This window comes from Castor canadensis, chromosome 8 (genome assembly GCF_047511655.1).
Source record: "Castor canadensis chromosome 8, mCasCan1.hap1v2, whole genome shotgun sequence".
In the NCBI taxonomy this organism is placed as follows: domain Eukaryota; kingdom Metazoa; phylum Chordata; class Mammalia; order Rodentia; family Castoridae; genus Castor; species Castor canadensis.
This window is the reverse complement of record NC_133393.1, coordinates 156,154,172-156,161,571: the sequence shown is the minus strand read 5'-3', so window position 1 is coordinate 156,161,571 and position 7,400 is coordinate 156,154,172.

The following is a 7,400-nucleotide window of genomic DNA, read 5'->3' as shown; positions in this document are numbered from 1 at the left end:
TGTGTGCCCAGCACCACCACGTCGTGCCAGAGTCCGTCTGTCCTTTTGTGTTTTGTTCCTGGTGCCTCCTTCCCATCACCACTCTCGCACCTTCAGGACGTTATTGAAGTGTGAGGATGCTTCGAAGCCATGTGTCCTATCCCATTGGTAAATGTGTCCTTCCTTTCCTCCGAATCACAGTGACCTTGTCACAACACACGATTCGTCTAACAGGGAACATCCTCCCGGTTCTTCTGCACAGTGGCCTGGTACTTCTTGGCCATTGCCCTTCTAGGTGATATTTAGGACCACCTTTCAAAGATCATTGCTGATGTCCACGGGAAATACAGTTGGCACTGCATTGAATCAAACTGGGAGCTTCCCTGTTCGTCATGACTCCTTCCTGCCACACAGACACCACCCTACACCTACTCGGTGCTCTTCAGCACCTCTTCTCAGTGCCTTATTTTTTGCTGTAAAAGTCTTGAGCATACCCTGTTATATTTATTCATGAATACTTGATACTCGTATACTCTCATAGCTGTCTCTCTTTTAATGTGTTGCACATTAATCTTGTATTAGGCTCTTACGCCCTCATTATTTCTGATAACTGGTGCATGGACTCTTGGAATCTCTGAACGTTAAGCCAGCTTCAAATGATAAACAGCTCTCAGTAGAAAGAGGAAACTCTGCTCCCTTCCTCATATCTTTTTCTCACGCCAATGCATCAACTCGGACTTCTAACCCAGCGTTAAAGAGCAGTGGCAACACTGGACGTCCCTCTCTGCTGATCCACCTCACGATGATGTTTGTCCCAGGACTGCTGTGTACACGTTGAGAAACTTCTTAACTTCTAATCCACTATGTCTTCCAAATGAATGCTTGTGGAATTTTACCAAGTACATTTCCTGTATCTGTTAAGAAGGGGTGTTTTATATCATCGTTCATCTACTAATTGCATTTATAATTTTCCTCTATTAAACCAATTTGTACACCTAACATAAACCCAATTTCTTTGAGGTATAGTATCTGTTTTAGACACTAAGGGATTTCATTTTCTAATATTTTAAGATTTTATAAAAATTATTCGTGAGACTTAACTCTCACTTTTATTTGCTTGTATAATATCTTCATTTTAGAGTTATACTGACATTGTAGATCTATGCTGACATCATAGGGTTATGCTGACATCATAGAGCTTTGCTGAAGCTCTATGTTATCATAGAATAGGTTCTTTTTTCTTTCTAAACTTTGAAATTATTTGGTTGGACTAACTTATTTATTTTAGTTTGTTTTTGTATGAAGTTTTTCTTAAGGACTTCCATTTTCTAGCTAGTTACAGGATTATTTAAGCTTTTATTTTGATTGAGTCTGTTCCAGTAAATTACAATCATCTAAGAATTTACTCACTTCCTCAAAATGATTCAGCTGTGAGCACATAATTATTGAGAGGACCCTCAATTATCCTTTTAATCTCTATTCATTTGTGCCTATTTCTGCCTTTTCACCATGATATAGGTTATTTGTGTCTCTTATCTCCTCTTTTAAGGCATACAGGAATTCTGATTACGTTTTTCCTCAAAAAGTGGCTGTAATGTGTATTTTTTCATGGACTCACTGTTGATTTTATTGGTTTACAATCTTCTTAGTTTCCTCCATTTATTCTATTTGCTTCTCTAGCTTTCAATGTGGACACACTTGACTACTTTAGAGGCTTTCTTCCTCTCCAGTAAGCATCCAAGCAGTCAAGTTCACTGGAAAAACCAGGCAATGTTCTGCTACCTCTTAATTGTGTAGGCTTTAGAGTTAGTGCTGGTTCTCCTTTTAGTTATGAGTTATTTAGAAGTATATTCAGGTTGTTTATTTAGCTGTAGCACCTATATAGAAAAATGTATTAAATAAATGGTTTACACCTCAATGAATTATTACGTGAGCATCCCTGTCACCACCCTTCATGTAAGGAGACAGAACACTAAGACTGTCCCCTAACCCTCCCTGCCCTCCATCACTGGCACTGAAACCCTCTAAAAAGTTAGTAATCACTGGCTCCTAAGCTCATCGATCAGTTGCGACCAGTTTTGAACTTCAAGTGACCCTGTACCATATGCTCTCGTGGGTTTGGTTTCACCCACTGTTGTGTAACAGGAGACATATCTTCATGAACAAATGTGGAAATCCTGTGCGTAGTTCCACCATAACTACAAGCCACCATATTTTCATCCATTCTAGTCAATGAACGCTGCTCTCAATCCTTTTGGGAACATCTCTGTATTTCTGTAGAGCGAGTCTCTAAGAAAGAAAATTGTGGTACTCGGTCTGTCAAGCAGTTTTTTGAAGTGAGTTGTTTCAAGGACACCCCCAAAGGCAACATCTGAAAGTCCCAGTCCCCCCTAATCCTTGCCAGGTTGTAAGGGTCATCACATTTTCACACTGTAACCACAACAGTGGTTATCCCACTCTTGTTTCTGTGTACGGTTCTCTGATATTGATGACAGCAAATGCTTTCAAGTTTGCAGTGCTTTCCCAAGGCCTTTGTCCACTTTCCCATTTGGTTATATTTTCTCACTTATCTGAAGAGCATTTTGCTACTGTGAGCCGGTTTTCTCACCCTGTCCTCTGTGTGATGTCTTTTGATAACCAGTCCCTCCCCAAAGCAGTACTTTTGTGATTAGTACTTTTGCACAATCTTAAGGTGGACAGAGCAAGATTGTTTTCTTCCCTGTGCTATTTAAAATCCTTCACACACACACACTGTCACATGGTGTCATAAATCATGTGTCAATAAGTTTGTGGACCTGTTTCTGGGCTCTTACTTTGTTCCATTGACCTATTTGTCTGTCCTTGTATCCTTGAACTAATACCTAATAACACTGCTTTATAATAAGTCTTAATTCTCAGTTGTTTATCTTGTACTACTATTCTTTTTATTCAATATTATCTTGGTTATTCCTGGCCCTTTGGATTTCCATAGAAAATCTTAAAACCATTTACAAATGTCCTCAGAAATCTTGCTGAAACTTTTATAGGAATTGCATTGCATCCAGAGATGACAGCACACAAAGTAGACATTTGGTTGTTTAGTCCTGAACGTGATGTAGCTATAGGAGAGCTGGCAAATGTTCCTCCACTGGAAACTATGTGTCTGAAGGCATTTGCCAGTGTCTGTGGTGTGAATCCTATCTCCCATGGCCAGTTCAGACTGCAGGGCTGATATTACAGCACACAGACCTCTGAAGAGCTACATGGAATCAGCTCTTAGGAGAAGTTGTGCACAACTTCTGTTTATTTAGGCCTCCTTTAATCTCTCTCTATGCAGACAGCTGCCATTTTATCCTAGGTCTGTGATGCCCTTGCAAGTGTAATTTTAAGTTGTATTTTTAAATTTTATTTTCCTACTTGTATGGTACACACATGAGACCACCAGGTATATAGAGAGAGGCAAGCATGTGATTCATTGTGTTTCATTACAGTACAGGAAAAAAAATAATTTTTTCTATGTTTCCATACTTTGGAACCATACCAAAGAAATATAATTGATTTTTGTATATTGACTTGTTTCCAAAAACCTTGCCAAATGTACTTGTTAATTCCAATAATTTATTTGTATTTTCTTTTGGGTTCTTTATATACATAAATCACTTTGTATTCAAATGACAGTTTGATGTCACACTTTCCAATTATACTGCACATGGTTTCTTTGTGTTTTTCATTCTGGTTAAATCTTCAAGTAAATAGGCATTCCCGTGTCCTTCCGGAGACCAGGAAAAAGGTTTTGAAATTATAGCCCCGGGTATGATGTTATCTATGGGAAGTTGGTATCCTTTGTAAATATTTGTTTATATATTAAATAACTAGCCTATTTTCATTTATGGGGTTCTAAAAAGTCTGTGTTAGAATTGTTGAATTTTATCATATATTTTTATTTATTTACTGCATCATGTAGACTTCTCTCTTACTCTCTTTTTACCATAGATCGTATGGAATGGTTTCCAGATGTTAGAGCCACCTTCCCTCCCGGGAAGAACACCAGGATGGCTGTAGTCTAGTAATTCAAAGCACAGCTCAGTCTGCTTTGCTGATTGTCTGTGTTCATGGAAGGCTGTCCCACAAGAGTCTCTTCTAAAGCCCGTGCCAGGTTCTGCCTCAGGACGAGAACTGGAGCATCTCTCTCTTTTTGTAGGCTCATCAATTATATCAGTATAGATTCTGGTGTGGTTTTTTTTGGGGGGGTGAAGTATTAATTTTATATAGTAAGGGGTTCCTTATGGTTTTTCCATACATGCATACAATGTACTTTTGCCGTACTCACCCCTCCATTGCTCTGTGATTCCCTGCCCACTGCCGTTTCCCTTTTCCCTCCACTTCTCCAGTAGTCCCTCCTCTATTTCCATGGCCTTGTTTTGGTTTTCTTTCTCCCTAAATTTCACGAATGAGAGAACACATGTGATACTTGTCTTATGGGATTAGCTTCTTTCACTTAACCTCATGATCTCTAGTTCCACCCACTTTCCAGGAAACGACATGATTTCATTCTTCTTAATGCCTGAGTAAAACTCTCCGGTGCACCCGTACCACGTTTTCTTTATACGTTCATCCGCCGATGGACACCAGGGCTGATTCTGTACTTTGCAGCAGTAAATATGGATGTGCAGGAACCCAGATAAAGACTGAAGAGTGGAAGAGAAGATGCCAAGAGAAACCCAAGCAGCTAGACAAAGGCGCCAAAAATATACACTGGGAAAAAGAAAGCCTCTTCAACAAGTGTTGCTGGGAAAACTGGATATCCAGATGCAGTGGATGAAACTAGACCCCTACCTCTCACCCTGTACCAAAATCCACCCCAAATGGAGCAAAGACCTTAACATGAGACCTGAGACTACTGGAAGGAAACACTCCAAGCTTCGGGCATAGGCGAGGACTTTCTGTAGAGGATCCAATAGGTCAGGAAATAATAACAAGAACTGGCAAATGGGATTGCATCAGATTAAAAAGCTTCTGCACAGCAAAAGAAACAGTCAACAGAGCGAGGAGACACCTAGGAAATGGGGGAGACTCTTTGCCAGCTATTCATCTGACAGGGGATTAGCATCCAGAATTTATAACAAACTCAAAAAATTAAACACCAAAATAACAATGCAATCAATAAGTGGGCAAATGCATTGAACAGACAGTTTGCAATGCAGAAGTATAAATGGCCAACTAAACACATGAAAAGCTGTCCAACATCTTCAGTCATCAGGGATACGCAAATCAAAACAGCATAGATTCTGCCTTGTCCCAGTCAGAATGACCCTCATTAAGGAACCAGAAAGCAACAAATCCTGCTGAGGATGCCGTGTGGGCAGGAGAAGCTCTTTCTCACTGTTGGTGGGAACGTAAATTAGTGCAGCCACTCTGGAAATTAGTATGAAGGCTCCTCAAAAAACAAAAATAAATCTACCATGTGATCCAGCCATAACACTTGGGGACATATACCCAAATGAATCAAAATGAGCTTAATCTTGGTGTGGTTTTCTTATTTTTGATTAGCATATGTTAATTGTACAAAATAATGAGTCATTGTGAGCTATTCATACAAGTGTATAATTCACTTTCATCATGATCTTCCCCATTGTTAGCTTTACCTCTTCCCCTGTCCTTGGTCCCCTTTCTCTTCTCTGAAGTACCCTTCTACTCTCATGCCTTTCCCCCTGGATTCCGCACATGAGCGGAACATGCCATACTTGTCTTCCTGACTCTGGCTTATTTTGTTTATCATGATGTCCTCTAGTTCATCCATTTTTTTCTAAAATTAACATGATTTTTTTCATCTTGATGGCTTAAAAATACTCTGCTGTGTATGTATGCCACATTTTCCTCATCTGTTCCTCCACTGATGGACATGTAGGCTGATTCCATAATTTGGCTATCGTGAACAATGTCACAATAATCATGGGTGTGCAGGTCTCTCCATTGTATGCTGACCTTAATGTCTTCAGACATAGACCCAAAAGTGGTGTGGCTGGATCATATGGTTGTTTTATTTTTATTTTTTGTGGAACCTCCATACTAATTTCCATAGTGATAGGACAAATTTACATTCCCACCAACAGTGTATAAGGGTTTCTTTTCCCCACATCCTCACCAGCATTTGTTATTATTTATTTTCTTGATGATACTCAAGAGTCATTTTGATTTGCATTTCCTTTATAACAAAAGATGCTGAATATTTTTTCATGGGTTTCACTGGCCATTTGCATTTCTTCATTTGAGAAGTACAAATTCGTTTGCCCATTTATTGATTTTATTATTTGTTATTTTGGTGTTTAATTTTTTGAGTTTGTTATAAATTCTGGATGCTAATCCCCTGTCAGATGAATAGCTGGCAAAGAGTCTCCCCCATTCCCTAGGCTGTCTCCTCGCTCTGTTGACTGTTTCTTTTGCTGTGCAGAAGCTTTTTAATCTGATGCAATCCCATTTGTAAGTTCTTGTTATTATTTCCTGAGCTGTTGGAGTCCTCTTCCAAAAGTCCTTGCCTGTGCCTGAATCTCAAAGTGTTTCCCCTGTGTTTTCCTCCGGTCTTCATGTTTGTGATCTTAGACGAAGGTTGCTAGTTATTTTCCTTCTGGGCTTGAAAGACATCATTCCATGTACTCCTGGCTTTTAGAATTTCTGCTGAGAAATCTGTTATTTTGATGAGTTTGCCTTTCTGAGTAGCTGCCATTTCTCTCTTTCGGTTTTTAGTATGATTTCTTTGCTGGGCATTCTTCCACTTAACTGTAATATGATGTGGGGATGTTCTTTTCTGGCCATGTCTACTGGGGATTCTACTTCTTGTACTTGGACATCCCTAGATGTGGGAATTTTCCTGCTATTATTCACTGAGTAGGTTTTCTATGCCTTTTGTCTACACTCCATGCCCCCTTTGATGCCAAATAATCTGTAAGTTTGCTCTCTGAATCATATCCCTGAGGTCTTAAAAGTTTCATTGGTTTTTCTTTGTTAACATCTAACCCATCAACTTTTCTTTAGACTGCAGCAGTCTTTCTTCCAGTTGCTATAACCTATTAGTGATCCTTGCCACTGAGAATTTTTTATTTTGTTTATTGAGCTTTGCTTTGTCCAGTCTCCATCTCTTTGTCAAATTTCTCAACCAAATCCTATACAGTCATTCTTCATTCAGCTGTTAATTTGTCTCCTCTTTGGAGTCATTGATCACTCTTAAAATTAGACTTAAGAGTTCTTTGGTATTTCATCTGCCTTGCTATCTTTGGGCAAGGTTATTGAACAGTTATGAACTTTGGGAGGCCTTCTATTGCCTTGCTTTTTCATAGTTATTGTGGTTTTATGTAGCTATTTGCACACCCTTTAAGATGAATTTCTCTTCTGCTTTTATGAGAGTTTTCTTAGTGTGCAGTATTCTTTTAAGGCCCCAATCCCAA